The sequence below is a fragment of the Dendropsophus ebraccatus genome, chromosome 5, assembly GCF_027789765.1.
Source record: "Dendropsophus ebraccatus isolate aDenEbr1 chromosome 5, aDenEbr1.pat, whole genome shotgun sequence".
Lineage (NCBI taxonomy): Eukaryota > Metazoa > Chordata > Amphibia > Anura > Hylidae > Dendropsophus > Dendropsophus ebraccatus.
Genome location: NC_091458.1, coordinates 90,233,409 through 90,247,952, shown reverse-complemented (window position 1 = coordinate 90,247,952; position 14,544 = coordinate 90,233,409). Strand labels below are relative to the sequence as shown.

Below are 14,544 nucleotides of genomic sequence, written 5' to 3'. Positions count from 1 at the left end.
ACATGTCGTTTTTTTTCTGCGGCCGCAATGAATCCCAGCCGGAGTGTATATACTCCGGAGGGTATTCCATTACAATCAATGCAATGTATTTTTTCATTTAATAATGGCCGGTATTTCAACGGCCGTTATAAAATGAAAAAATACGTTGTTTGAACCAGGGCTGTGGAGTCTGAGTCGGAGCTAGTTTGGGCTGGAGTTGGAAAAAAATGTACTGACTCAGACTCCAGCTTTAAAAAAAAAATCTTTAAAAAATGTAGAATTGAATTTTGATATGAATTTTACAAGTTTTGCTCATGAATATATATTATGAGCAACATTCTAATAGGACACTGGCCCTATTACATAAGGGTGGTCATGGAAAAGTTGTTGGTCACTATTTGGCAGTTTGTTTCTGAGCTGGAAGAGTCCATTGTGTGGGGGGAGATCTGTGCTGTTCTCTTCCTGGATGCTGGATGACTGTATATGAGCAGTAGTGTAATATGAAGATATCCTGTGTAATATAGAGGAGGAGGAGGAGAAGACATAAGTAGTGTAGCAGTAACCTCTGTCCTCAGTGTGGTGTTTTCTCTCTGGGAGAAGATTGTGCGTTTTTCTTCAGTGTTCTATGGCTGCAGCTGTGTGTGTGTGTGTGTGTGTGTGTGTGTGGGTGTGCGTGCGTGCTATGGCTGCAGAAGGTTGTGTGTGCGCTATGGCTGCAGCAGGCTGTGTGTGTGTATGCTATGGCTGCAGTAGGCTGTGTGTGTGTGTGTGTGTGCGCTATGGCTGCAGCAGGCTGTGTGTATGTGTGCTATGGCAAGCCGAGTGTGTGTGTGTGTGTGTGTGTGTGTGCGTGCGTGCGTGCGGTGTGTGCTATGGCTGCAGCAAGCAGTATGTGTGCTATGGCCGCAGCAAGCCGAGTGTGTGTGTGTGTGTAGTGTGCGCTATGGCTGCAGCAAGCTGAGTGTGTGTGTGTTGTGCACTATGGCTGCAGCATACTGTGTGTATGCTATGGCTGCAGCAGGCTGTGTGTGTGTGTGTGTGCGCGCTATTGCATGCCCTCACAGTGACACAGGAGAATCTGCTTTATATATAGTATTCCTGTATTCACTCAGAAGTCGCCCCAGGATCATGTAGGACATTAGGAAGAATGCTGAGACCTCTGAGCCAGTGTGATAAATAACTCCCCTGGTATATGACCGGCCATTTATGAAGGAGCAGGAATCGGTCCTTATAAAATTGAGGAGTCGGAGTCGGTCCTGATAAAATTCAGGAGTCTGAGTCAGGGCTGCGGCTTACCGACTCCATAACCCTGGTTTGAACTCAGCCTCATTGTAATTTTAGAAAACATTTGACATATCAAAAGGCATGTCAAACGTTTTCATCTCTACTGTGATCACCACAGATTTCTGGAATGAATAGGGAGAAGCATTCGCGTGCCGATTCTCCAAACTCTTTCCACACGGCTGTGTACAGGCCTCTATAGACTACCCTATTAGTCCTAGCAATCGGTGGTGGTCTCAGCCTTAGGCTCTCCACCGTTGAAACATCCCTAAAGACTTGCTAAAATTATCTGAAATGACAGTTACCCTTTCAACACATGAGAACAGGCCTTAAATATGTTTTATACATTAATGTACTGTATAATAAGTAGCAAAAACACTGGAGCCACTAGGCGTTTAGGGGAGGTCTATGCCATACAGTTGCATCTCTCTACACATAGCTATTATATATACTGAATGTTTTGCTTTATGAGACTAAACTGACTATAAGACGCACCCCTGGTTTAGACAATTAAAAAAATGGTAAAAAATGACAATGTTAATAAACAGTTTATTTAAATTTAGGAAGTGAAGGTGTCAAAGTTTACTGACATGACAACACTCTCCTTGACAGTATCTTAAACCCACACACAGAGCTCTGTAGCATACACAATACACAACCAGCTCCGCTACATGAAAATACACACAGCTCTGCTACATAAACATACCCACAAATACACACAGTGCTACTACATCTATTTACAAACACACACACAAACAGATCTGCTACACACAGACACAAACAGAGCTCTGCTACATAAACATACCTACAGACACAAATTTTTATATATATATATATATATATATATATATATATATATATATATATATATATATATATATATACATACATACATACACACACACACACACACACACACACACAATAGGACACAGGTACTTTTTAGCAAGCTATTTTCACACTCTGGGGTCAATAAAGGAAAGCTTTGCCACTCTATCTCAAGCTATTCATTTGGTCCCATAGTGTGTATGCTGCAATATTGCATATATTGTAAAACATTTCAACAGAATATTATATATTTTCAACTGAATATAAAACTAATTTTGTGTTAATTAGCAATTATGCAGGTCATAAATAGCCCTTGCATAAGACAGAAAAAAGGATGTGGTACTAGATTTGAAAAGTTTCTGAAACAGCACCAGACAAGCAACGGCCATTTTTTTAGATGATAACATTTTGGGTGGCTGAGAAATTTCAAAGCAGTTGCATTTTCCTATGGCTGGCTGATAAAAGTGTTACTTTAAAAGGTAAGAAACATAAAGGAACCTACTGCGCTTAATGTTCATACCATTTCTGCTGCTCTCCAGCTGAGATTTGTTCTCAGTAAAGGCTACATCTCCATAGTACAGCCTGTTCTCGTGATTGTCCTTTCCAGGGCTCAATTCAAACCCCAAACTAATTTACATAGGGAGGATCTGCATTACCAGTATAACCGCGATGCTTCATAGCAACTTCTGAATGAGTTTCTTTTTTTCCCACCAATCATTATTTTTCTATTTTGGTGTAGAAAAAGAGAAAAATAGTTCCTAGGCCACTTCCAAGGTCCTACTTAACTTGATTCCTAGAAGAGATAACCTCTAGTCTACACTGCTATATCGTCATATGTGTCACCTGACCTTGTGACCAGTTCACTGATTCATATCACAGCAAAAGGGGAACTTTCTTGTAAGAAAAAAAAGTGAGTGAGAAATGAGGAAAAAGACAACTGCAAAGTATGCATACTTTTATACGGTAAATACATCTATATATTTCAGCAGTAAACAAAAGGCGGGGGGGTTAAGGCGGCTCTCAGTTACATACGCGCAGTGGGATGTCAATCATTAAAAATGACAGACAATGGATTCGCAGCAGATTTTGCTGCGAATTGGCATTGTAAAATCCGCTGCGGATCCAGTGTGTGTGAATATAGCCCTAGGCAGTATTCACACTGCCGCTGCACATCTTTAAAAAGGAACTATTAGCAGGTTTGTGCAAATGACCCTGCCAATATCCCCCTGTTGCTGTGAACCTGACGTTTGCGGCGCCAGTCTTCTTTTTGCTGTCTGTCACACCGTTTTTGAGCAATTTGATAAAGATCAAATATGCTAATCAGCTGCTTAGGAGCACTGGGAACATTATTTGGCCCCACATAGCACCCCCTTAGCAAAGGTTCAACAGCTGTCGTTCTCCTCCAGCTCAAGTACACCTCCGGCATGCCAATACAGCCTCTGCCCACCACCACCCACCGATCCAGGACCCCTGATGAATATGTATAGTAGGCCTCACCAAAAGAGGGGGCAGGAGGACTGACGGGGGTGCTCTGTGGGGCCGAGGAACGCCCACAATGCTCCTAAGGGGCTAATTAGCAATATGATATTTCACTGTTGAGACAAGTTCGTCCTGGAAGTGGAGGTGGTTGTGGTCAGCGGGGACGCAGAGACGCCGTAGTAGCACACCAGAGGGAGTGCAGAGAGGTAAAGACAGACACTTTATTATTTTCCCTATAACTGCTGAACAATATCAGAAGTTTTCAAGTGACGGATATCCCCTTTAAGAACACAAATAAAAGTATTAACACATATACACTTATATAACACATATAAGTGAGGTACCCACCATTTGTTGGTGGGATACCACTACCGTTCTGTAACAATTTTTACAGAAGTGATTGTGTTTTGCATGGCCTTTTCTATGGTTTCAACAGCTTCTGGTTAAACAAGGCAGTCTAGAGAAGACGGCAGCCATTTTCACATAGTGGGAATATAGCCTAAGGCTGCATTCTATTTGTTGCGTTTTTAACATGAGATTTTGTTTTGATTGGTAGTGTCACAGGAGACACGGGAGTTCACCAACTCAAAACATGAAGCAGAAATGGAAAACCTTGGCATGAACTATAAGCAATGGTTCAAGACAGCAACCAATCGGGTTTCTTCTACATTCCACTACTTTATTTTTCCAAGAGAACTATTTATTATAAAAGTTTATATATGATTTATATAAGAGATACCAAGAGATGGTTGGTATGGGAAATACTCCCACTAATGGTGAGATTACACAGAGAAATTTATCTGACAGATTTTTGAAGCCAAAGCAAGGAACAGACTATAAACAGAGAACAGGTCATAAAAAAAAGACTGAGATTTCACCTCTTTTCAAATCCATTCCTGGCTTTGGCTTCAATAATCAGATAAATCTGTCAGTGTAAATACACCATTACCCTTGTATTGTGATAAATCTGACTTAACTGACTATAATACTAAAACAAGCGGAAAAATTGTAATGACAAGCCTGTAGTGCTGCATGAAATCTCACAGCAGTCTGTGAATAAACCCAATGTCCATCAGCCTCTCAGAGCGCTCCATTCACACAGTATAGCCTGGAATAAATAATACATGTAGTCTGCAAATTTGCCAATGAGAAAGATTCATGTCCTGAACTGAAAAGGAGATGCATAGACTGCAAATAATATGACCACATGCACAGCTTTATTGTCATTTTTGTTATGTCAACAGTTTTATTCTGAGCACAAGAAATTTTCATGTCCAGTATGTATTTCTCCAAGGCTAAATGGCATTTTAGAAAAACCAACCAAGCTAGCGGGAAACTGACAGATAAAATCTCTTACTGGCCATCTGAGGTAGAACCACCCAACAATTTTAAGCTAAAATAAGAAGAATTTGGGAAAGAGTGATTCCTATATGGTAGTAAACAAATTATAGGCTAAGTAGTTTTGGGAGGTTGGTGAAAGGCTAAATAGCATGCCGTGTAGGCACACCAGGGTTATAATGGATGGTAGGGCACCTAGGGGGAATCCAGGGAAACAGATGTTCTAGGAAAATGTAACGGTAGTACAGAAACCTTTATTACATGAGTGATAAAAAAAAACTTTTTTCCATTGAAAGAAGTTCTCTTACCCTCAAGATAGGGATAACAAGCTTGGATCCTCACCAACTGGAATAAATAAAGTTTTTTCAGCACTCCATTACCTCCCTATGGGGCCTCGGAAATGTTCAACGCCTCCATAGAGAATAAATGGAGCTCTGGCCACACAGGGTGTGCACTATTCATTCCATAGACAATTATGTCCCCATTGTCAGGATCAGTTGGACCCCCACCAATTAGCTTGTTATCCTCCATCCTGTGGTTAGAGAAATAGCCCCCTTTAATAGCCCCCATGATCCGCTTGATCAAGAAAAAATTTCACCAGTCTAAGAGAAATATACAATATATAAATCCCCTCTTTAACATTATATTGATGATACAGACAATAACTACAAAGGAAGTGTATATAATATTTAAATCTGGATAAAAGCCAGGAGGTTCAGGGCTAACGTACATGGTCGTAATAAGGAATTGTGTAGTAGGAAGGTATTAGAATATAGAATCCATGGGAATTCAATAGAAAAACTATTGTGGCACATTTCATCCAATACTATATTATGAAGGTACAACACAGAAGCACATGGTGTGATTGCGATTCTCTAAGGGAAGAGTAGGTTGTTCCTTGGTCAGTTGTACTGGTTCTAGTTTTACCATTTACATGAGGCCCACAATCTAATGTGCATGGCAGCTTTCCCACTTTTCCCCAACAGTAGATGTTAGGAGAGAGAAAGACACTGTAAATGATTTCAACTACCTTACCCCTTTGTTCTCAGGAAGATAGCCTGTCGCCAGGAAAGGCAGCTTTCTTCCTGATCCCCATTCAGAACACATGCAACCTTGACCAAGCCATGCCTGACAGCTATTAGAAGTGTACGGACAGATTAAATATAAAAACATGCGCAAACAAGGCACGCTCGACAAGGACTCCTCTGTGGGTGGAAGCATTGCATTTTTTTATTCTGAAAGTTCTTTTGACACTTTTTAATACTAGCCTGGACAGATAATGTTACTTTTTGATTTTGTTGTAAATCAAGAACACTAGCATCACCAAACTGGACCAAACTTTGTCACCTACAATGATGATGCAGAAGAGAGGAGAGAAGAAAAAAGTACCTGGGTAGGTATCCTGGCGCTGCCAAAAATTCCTTCGCAATAAGTGGAGTATAAAAAATAAAATAGCATGTATTATGCAATCTGATGAAGGGAGATGGAGCTCCCCCTAAACGCGTAATTGCTTATTTTATGTACATTTTTACTGATTTTATCTAATAAATCAGCCATTTTATGTTTTATACTCCACTTGTTGTGAAGGAATTTTTGGCAGCAACAGGACCAGGATACTTTCCAGGTACTTTTTCTTCTCTGCATGAAACTATGGGCTCCGATACTGGGAGAGTCGCGTTTCCTGGATCCTTCGGCCGGCAGCTATTATCCGACACTGAGCTACCCCAAAGTGTGGTGATACGTATAAAGCCCAAGGGGCTCAAAGGTGAGAGTCCACCTGTACTTTTATTTCACACATCTGCATGTAACAGGATTACACGCGCCATTCTCTCGGCCCCTTTTTTCCCCTATCTGTCTTATTTCTACAATGATGTCAATGATGCAGTCTGATTTAACAATAATAATAAAAAAAAAACGAAACAAAGGAAAACCAAAATAATTTCAAATTCAAATCTTGGTGCCTCAGAATGTATGAAGTGTATAATCATTTCTATATGGCACCTAAGAAATTAATACCAGGTCTTAGTGTGTGAAATGTACACAAAGATCAGCTGCCTTAGTTCCCTCATAAACATGGCAGGCATTTTAATGATTTTACATTTATTATCTAGTATGGCAGCCAGAGACATAGCAGTACTGTTTACAGAACGTCGATTCCACAGATTTCATAGCCCTTTAATGAATGTGTCTAACGTACAGGCTGAAAATCATTAAAACTTCACACTACGCCCCTTGTTTCTGCAGCAGAGAAAAAGATTAGAGAGAGAGAAAAAAAAAGTTTATTAGCCAGGCTTCATATTAAATTTCACAACGGTACAGGCTGAAAAGCAAGGTATAATAGCACTATTCAGCCTTCTTATATTACCACCATGATGCAATTTGTAGAGAAGGCAGGAAAACGGGTTTCCTACATGGTGTGACTATGGCCGCCGTGCAGGAGGTTTCTACAGATATGTATTGGTCTCATCAGTCTGTTGGCTTTATCTAACTATTGCTTTAGTAATGAAACAAGATAACCATGAGAGAAGGAACTGGTTTGACTGGTTCAGAGGGTATGATGGTTCACTGAGCCCTATATGAACACTTGCCACAATACTACGCTTCTGAGGCAGACACACCAAACTTGACACTTCAAAGCTGCTTTTAAACAGGTCAAACAGTTTGACTGTAAAGGCAGAAAGCTATGCGATCCAAGAGCACTTATACATGGATGGAGCCAGGGTTCTGCTGCCAGTGTTTGGACTCAGATTTGTTCATTGTTTCATGGCCCTGTATACCTCAACTGTTGTGCAACACTGCGCTTAATGCATGCTCTATGCATCAAGGAAGTGCGCTGTCATCTGCCTGTGGTTTGCACAGCGGTGTGAACAGAGCCATGAAGGGAAACTAGCTCGGTTCTTTAAGCCTTTATGTCTAGCAGAGTAAAGATTTGCAAAACTGATGGCTTTCAACAGTGGCGGGGCCATGTGGTATTTCACACAACCCTGTCTAGTGGAATGAATTGTACAGTAAAAGTATACAAGTAACAAGGAGGGGAAAAAACCCTCCCACACCTAAGCCCCACATTTAGAACATAAACCTTTATAATATTATCACAATTTCTCTAACCCATATGAATACAAAGTGTAACTAATCATCTTTAAACGTAATACTTACATTCATGACTTTTGACTAGTCCAAGGACTGGTTGGCTATGCTATGTGTTGCTTAGCAATGATGAGACCATGGCATAGTGCAATGGACAGGCCCATGTATACAACATTGCTCTTGTGTAATTCTCAGATATAGATATATATATATATATATATATATATATATATAAATATATAAACACAAATGGTCAAGAGTAAGGTGTGCTAGGAACAACTCTGCTATCCTTTTGTGAATAGATCACACAAGAAGCATAGAAGCAAATATAATAATAATAAAAATATAATATAGTCTCCCCCTCCCTGTACGATGACCTTGGCACAGGTCACACAACATGCACAGAACTCTCTCACATAAAAGTGAATAGGGTTAGCTTCAGATCATTGTTCAAGTACTGTGCTTGTTGTAAAGCATAACTCTAAATGCTGTAAAAAGCGTCTCAGGAAAGATAAAGTACAGGGGATTGGGGGGGGGGGTGTCATACTCTATCATAGGCAGCACTGGATCAGAGCAGGGGAACAAGAACTGCAGGGTTTACACAGGATTTAAAGCAATGTGTTAAAAAGCAGTAATAATACAAACATTCTTTGGAGTAGCCATTTAAGTATTTGGCTCTAAAAAGAAAAAAAAAATATATAGGGTAAACGTTCACTTAAATGCAATCATTAGTAATAAGCTTTCCTTGGCACGTTATTAAAGGGGTTATCCAGCACTACAAAAACATGGCCACTTTCCCCCTACTGTTGTCTCCAGTTCAGGTGCGGTTTGCAGTTAAGCTCCATTTACTTCAATGGAACGGAGTTTCAAAACCCCATCCAAACTGGAGACAACAGTAGGGGGAAAGTGGCCATGTTTTTGTAGCACTGGATAACCCCTTTAAGCTCCATTTACTTCAATGGAACAGAGTTTGAAACCCCACCCAATCTGGAGACATGAGAGGGGGAAAAGTGGCCATGTTTTTAAAGCGCTGGATAACCCCTGTAATTTAGACAATAATTGGCTTGTGTAAGGCTGTGTTTACACACACAGGTTTATCTGACAGATTTTTGAAGCCAAGGCCAGGAATAGATCTGAAAAGAGGAGAAATCTCAGTTTTTCCTGTATGACCTGTTCTCTGTTTATAGGCTATTTCTGGCTTTGGCTTAAAAAATCTGTCAGATAAATCTGTCTGTGTAAACGCAGCTTATAAGGGGCAGTGATAAGCCGGTAAACAAGTGTTCAGTCATCAGCTATCTTCTGTGCAGTCGATAACACCATTGCACATCTCTCAGCTGAGAGTGCATTTAAATGGCCACACAAACCAGCCCAACACAATTGCTTGTACCTTGTAAAAACACATATCTTGTTCATTGGCATTCATTGGCAACCATACATGTCTAAAGGGACCCTTAAAGCGTAACTGTCATTTCAGGGTCATTTTTCTGAAAACATTAAATATCAACAGTACAAGCGATTTTAAGAAACTCTAATAGGTTTTATGTACTAAAAGAGTTTCCTTCTGTAGTGAAAAAGCAATCTCCCAGCCTCCCCCCTCACATCAGATGAAGCAGGATTTCTGTCTCCATTATGTGGCTATGGAGAGGGGAGGGGCTGTTAGGAGTGACTGAGCACAGAGCAAACCGGCAAAGCATAACACCCTGCAATCTTCTCTCAGTAAGTTCATAAATCAGCACTGACCTTTCCGACACCTGCATTTAGCGTTTTAGGTGCCCAGAGAGTCTACAAACAGCTGACCTCCATGTCACCTCTTCTTGCTCCCTCATCTCCCTCAGCCCCTCCCCCCTTCATAGGCTTACAATGGAGGGAGCAGAACCCGTCTTCACTGGCTTCTCTGTAATAAAGACGTGTTTGCCTGATAATGCACAGATAAGAAGTCAGGGGGGGAGGCTGGGAGATTGCTTCTTGAGTACAGAAGGAGGTTTTTTTGGCTGATGAAACCTATTACAGAGTTTCTTAAAATCGCTTATACTACTGATTTCTGCAATAAAAAAAAACATGACAGTTACGCTTTAAGGCCATATTATACAGCACAATAACATTTCCTGCTCGCTGTCCGTGCTAATACATGCACAGACAGCAAGCAGAGAGGTGCAGGGAGCAGCGAGAGGGACTGCCCGGACAGTCTTTGAACAATTGCTGACATAACTGGTTTCTTTCAACATGCTGAAAGACCACAATTATGGTGTGTTTACACAGAGATTTATCTGATAGATTTTTTAAGCCAAAGCCAGAAACAGACTATAAACAGACATTAAACAGAGAACAGGTCATAAAGGAAAGACAAAGACTCAGATTTGGACTTCCATTCCTGACTTTGGCTTAAAAAATCTGTTAACTCTCTCTGTGTAAACGCACCATAAGTCAACATTGTGAATGTCGGCTGATCGTGGTCTTTTAACATGTTCAATTACACCAAACGATTATCAGATATTTGTTTCATGTAATAGGACCTTTAGACAGAGAAATGAATGACCTTTAACCCCTTAACGACCGCAGACGTATATTTACACCCTGCGGCCACCGCGGCAATTAGCGGGCACGGTCTGATCGCCGTGCCCGCTAATTAATAATTTAGATGCAGCTTTCAAAGTTGACAGCTGCATCTAAATTCCATATGCAGCCCGATCCCTGGTGTCTAGTGGGAGCGATCCACACATCTCTCACCGGCCGGGGTCTGCACCGTAATGACACTGATCCCGGCTCAGCACTCGATTGCTTTCGGCTGCGGCTTCTAGTATATGTGTAAAAAAAAAAAAACCCTCCCCTAATAAAAGTTTGAATCACCCCCTTTTCCCATGAGATTTTATATATATATATATATATATATATATATATATATATATATATATAAAAACACACACATATATATATATATATATATATATATATATATATATATATATATATATATATATATATATATATATATATATAAACATATATAAACATGTTTGTTATCGCCGCTAAAGATGAGCGGAACTTTCGGACTTTCAGTCCGAAAGCCGCTCAATCCAGTGCGATGCCTGCAGGAGGGAATCCAGGGAATGTATCTTGAATTCCCTGGAAGATCCTGCCCGCAAATTCCCAGGAGCGCAACTACGCTCCCGGGATCGGAGGCATCCCAGGCATTGTAATTGAGCAAAGATGGCGTCGGACCAAAAGTCCGACGGTTCGCTCATCTCTAATCGCCGCGTGCGTAATTAACTAAATTAACTATAAATTTATCATATTCCTGATCTTGCACAGTAAACGGCGTAAGCGTAAAAAAATCCCAAAGTGGAAAATTGCGCATTTTTGGTCGCATCAAATCCAGAAAAGTTGTAATAAAAAGCAAACAAGAAGTCACATATGTGCAATCAAGTTAGCGATAGAAAAAACACATCATGGTGCAAAAAATGACACCTCACACAGCCCCATAGACCAAAAGATAAAAGCGCTATAAGCCTGGGAATGGAGCGATTTTAAGGAACATATATTTGTTAACAATGGTTTGAATTTTTTACAAGCCATCACATAATATAAAAGTTATACATGTTACATATCATTGTAATCGTAACGACTTGAGGAACAAATATAACAAGTCAATTTTAACCCAGGGTGAACGGCGTAAAAACAAATACCCCCCAAATAAACAAAATGTGTTTTTATAAAAAAAAATTTCACCACACATTTATTTTTTTCTGGTTTCGCATTGTATTTTATGAAAAAATTCAGCCTGTCATTGCAAAGTACAATTAGTGATGCAAAATATAAGGGCTCATGTGGGTTTCTAGGTGAAAAATGCAAGTGCTATGGCCTTTTAAGCACAAGGAGGATTGGACCATGTAAAAGGGCTTTAAGAAAGCAGATGCCAATAATAGGAGTGAAGCAATGTACAAATCCCTATAAAACGGCACGAACCTGTGAATGTCATTTTTGGGGGGTTTTGCTAAATATGTGGCACTTTGAAGTAAACCACAACCTGGCTGCAACGTCTGCATATCCCTAAACTCATATGGGTCATCATACCAATCGGCTATTCATAAGGTGGTAACAGGTAACATCAATTAGGCATAGGCATTTTGGGTTCTTTTCTTCCTTATTCCTTTTGACCACAAAATCACTGTCCTCAAAAGGGAATCCGAACAATAAACCATCTGTTACTAGAGACACATACAAAAGCATTTTCATTACATGAAAATCTAATGTTAGTTTTGCTCGACTTAATATGTTAAATGGCCAGAAGCAATATATCCTCCTTTCCGTCTGCAGTCTATGCAGCTCATCCCTTCTGTAATGGAAGCTGGGGTATGCCCATTTAATCTGTGTATTGAATTCTTTATGTGAACATTTTAGTTTCCATTTCAGCCTACAGGGACACAGCATTTTCCTTGCAAAATAAAGGATCCTAAAAGCATGTGAAATATGTTTTCTCTCCATGAGGTCACATATTCTGAGGGAAATCATATAGCTACATGATAAAACCAGCTTTGTTTCCTCTGCAGTTAGCCCGTGGCTGTTCCCGCCTAACAAAAGCACAGTCATTTGTTCAGAAGCCGGCACACTAAATGCTTCACACACAAAGAGAAATGTAGAGTAAAATGCAGAGTTTATCCCCTGCATAGCCATCTAGGACATTCTGCTTTTTTATATACAAAATGTTTATTCTATGATTACCCTTTAGAAGAAAATGGTGTATATACAAAGGAATGGCAGAACATTTTCCCATGCTGGAGCATGCAGTGGTCAACCGTATTTTCTCCATGTTGTTAAATGTAAAACAAGTTGTATCCACTGCCCTCACTAGAAATAAATCAAAGCCTCGCAGGCATTTAAATCCACAAATGTCTCAGCACTTTGTACATGTATTAAAAACAAACCCATAAATATATAACATACAAAATGGGAAAAATGTATCAAAATCAGGGCAAAAGAAATGTGCAGCAAGCAACCAACCAACCAGTCCCTGTTATAACCAAAGCCGCTCTAGCTACAGCTCCACTGAGCTCCCGCACTACTTCTGAGAAATCTCACTCAATCCAGAATGAAAAAGAAACACAGCTGCTTTCTTGAAAAAACATTCACACCTGTCCTCAGGTTGTGTGTGGTTGTGCAGTTCAAATCTATTCATTTCAATAAAACCGAGCTGCAAAACCACACCAAAACAAGGGTGGTGCAGTTTATGAAAGAAATCGGCCATGTTCTTATTACTGTAGGCTTTGTTCACATGCCGTCAAAATGACAGCTATTTTTATTGGACGACGGTCATTCAATGACATATAACGACCATTGTTTTATAACAGCTCTCATATAAAACAGCAGACACTATTTGTTGTGAAATGATGGTGTGTGAACACAGCCTGAAGGCTGTATTACATGGTACAATATGAAGGAGGAATCGCATGCAGACCTGTCAGGTCAGCCCTCGCTTGCTGCTCCCTCCCTATCAGCACATTCGGAGGGGATGATAGACAGGGAGAGGCAGAGAGGGCTTTTTTGCCTGTCACTCACCGAGCACACTGAGAGGGAGAGAGCGGTGGCTAGACATGGGCAGGCAGCCGCCCAGATGACTACCTGCAGCATGTGGGGGGATAAAACTTCATTTTCTTGGGTATAAAGCTGCTGCTGCAGCCGTTGCGTGCTGCAAGCTGCACAGGAGCTTTATACAGTGCTGCAGGGAACCAAATCAACAAAATTGGGCTTATTGGTTCCCTTTAAGGAATTATATTATAGATAGTAAATGAAAAATGAGAAAAAAATTTCACCAAAAATCGTTAAAAAATGAGTTTTAAATAAAAACATAATGTAAACAATTTTTTGATTATACATTCCCTTTAATTCTCTGAGATATTTTGCCTTCGCAGACTACCCTGGGCATTCTCCTCACAGGCCACTGACTTTAAGTTTTCACCTACAGAACTGCTGCTCACTGGAGGTTTTTAGTTTTGTGCACAATGCTCTAAAGCCTGGAAGGAGTACAGTGTCTTAGTAAAGTTAATATCTAACTTTCTGTATCCCCATGGAAATAAAAACAGTGGAGCTAGTTTATGGAAACTGTGATGAGCCAGAATCTCAACCAGGTGACAGATGATATGGTGTGAAACAAATCCTGAAACATCCTGTCTATACACATTAAAACCAGGGTGGTGGGTATTATATTGGTAAGGTTTATTTTTTTATCCCTTTCGTTTACTGACACTGTCCAAATATGCTCGCTGTATCTGGGAACAAGATGTTTCAGGACATATCAAGAAGTAACCTGGTCTGAAAGATCAAGAAGAAGTGTTTTAGTTGGAACTGAGGGAGGTAAGAAAACAAGGCTGGCGCAGGACAGCCACTAAAATAACACCATCCGGATGGTAATATGATCTCAGTGATACTTGAGAGCACAGCAAAGTAAATAAATGAAGTAATAATCCTAGCAAGTACAGCTTTTTAAAGTACACTTCTTTTTCAATTTCCTATGATTTACTAAAGAGGTACTCCGACATGGGGAAACATTCTGCAGAA

The 14,544-nt window shown here is 40.2% G+C and overlaps 1 protein-coding gene across 5 annotated transcripts in view; it reads right to left on the bottom strand.

Moving 5' to 3' along the window:
• The window catches only part of FARP1 (FERM, ARH/RhoGEF and pleckstrin domain protein 1), a 145,914-nt gene that overhangs the window by 64,499 nt on the left and 66,871 nt on the right, over positions 1 to 14,544 (bottom strand). The window lies entirely within an intron of this gene.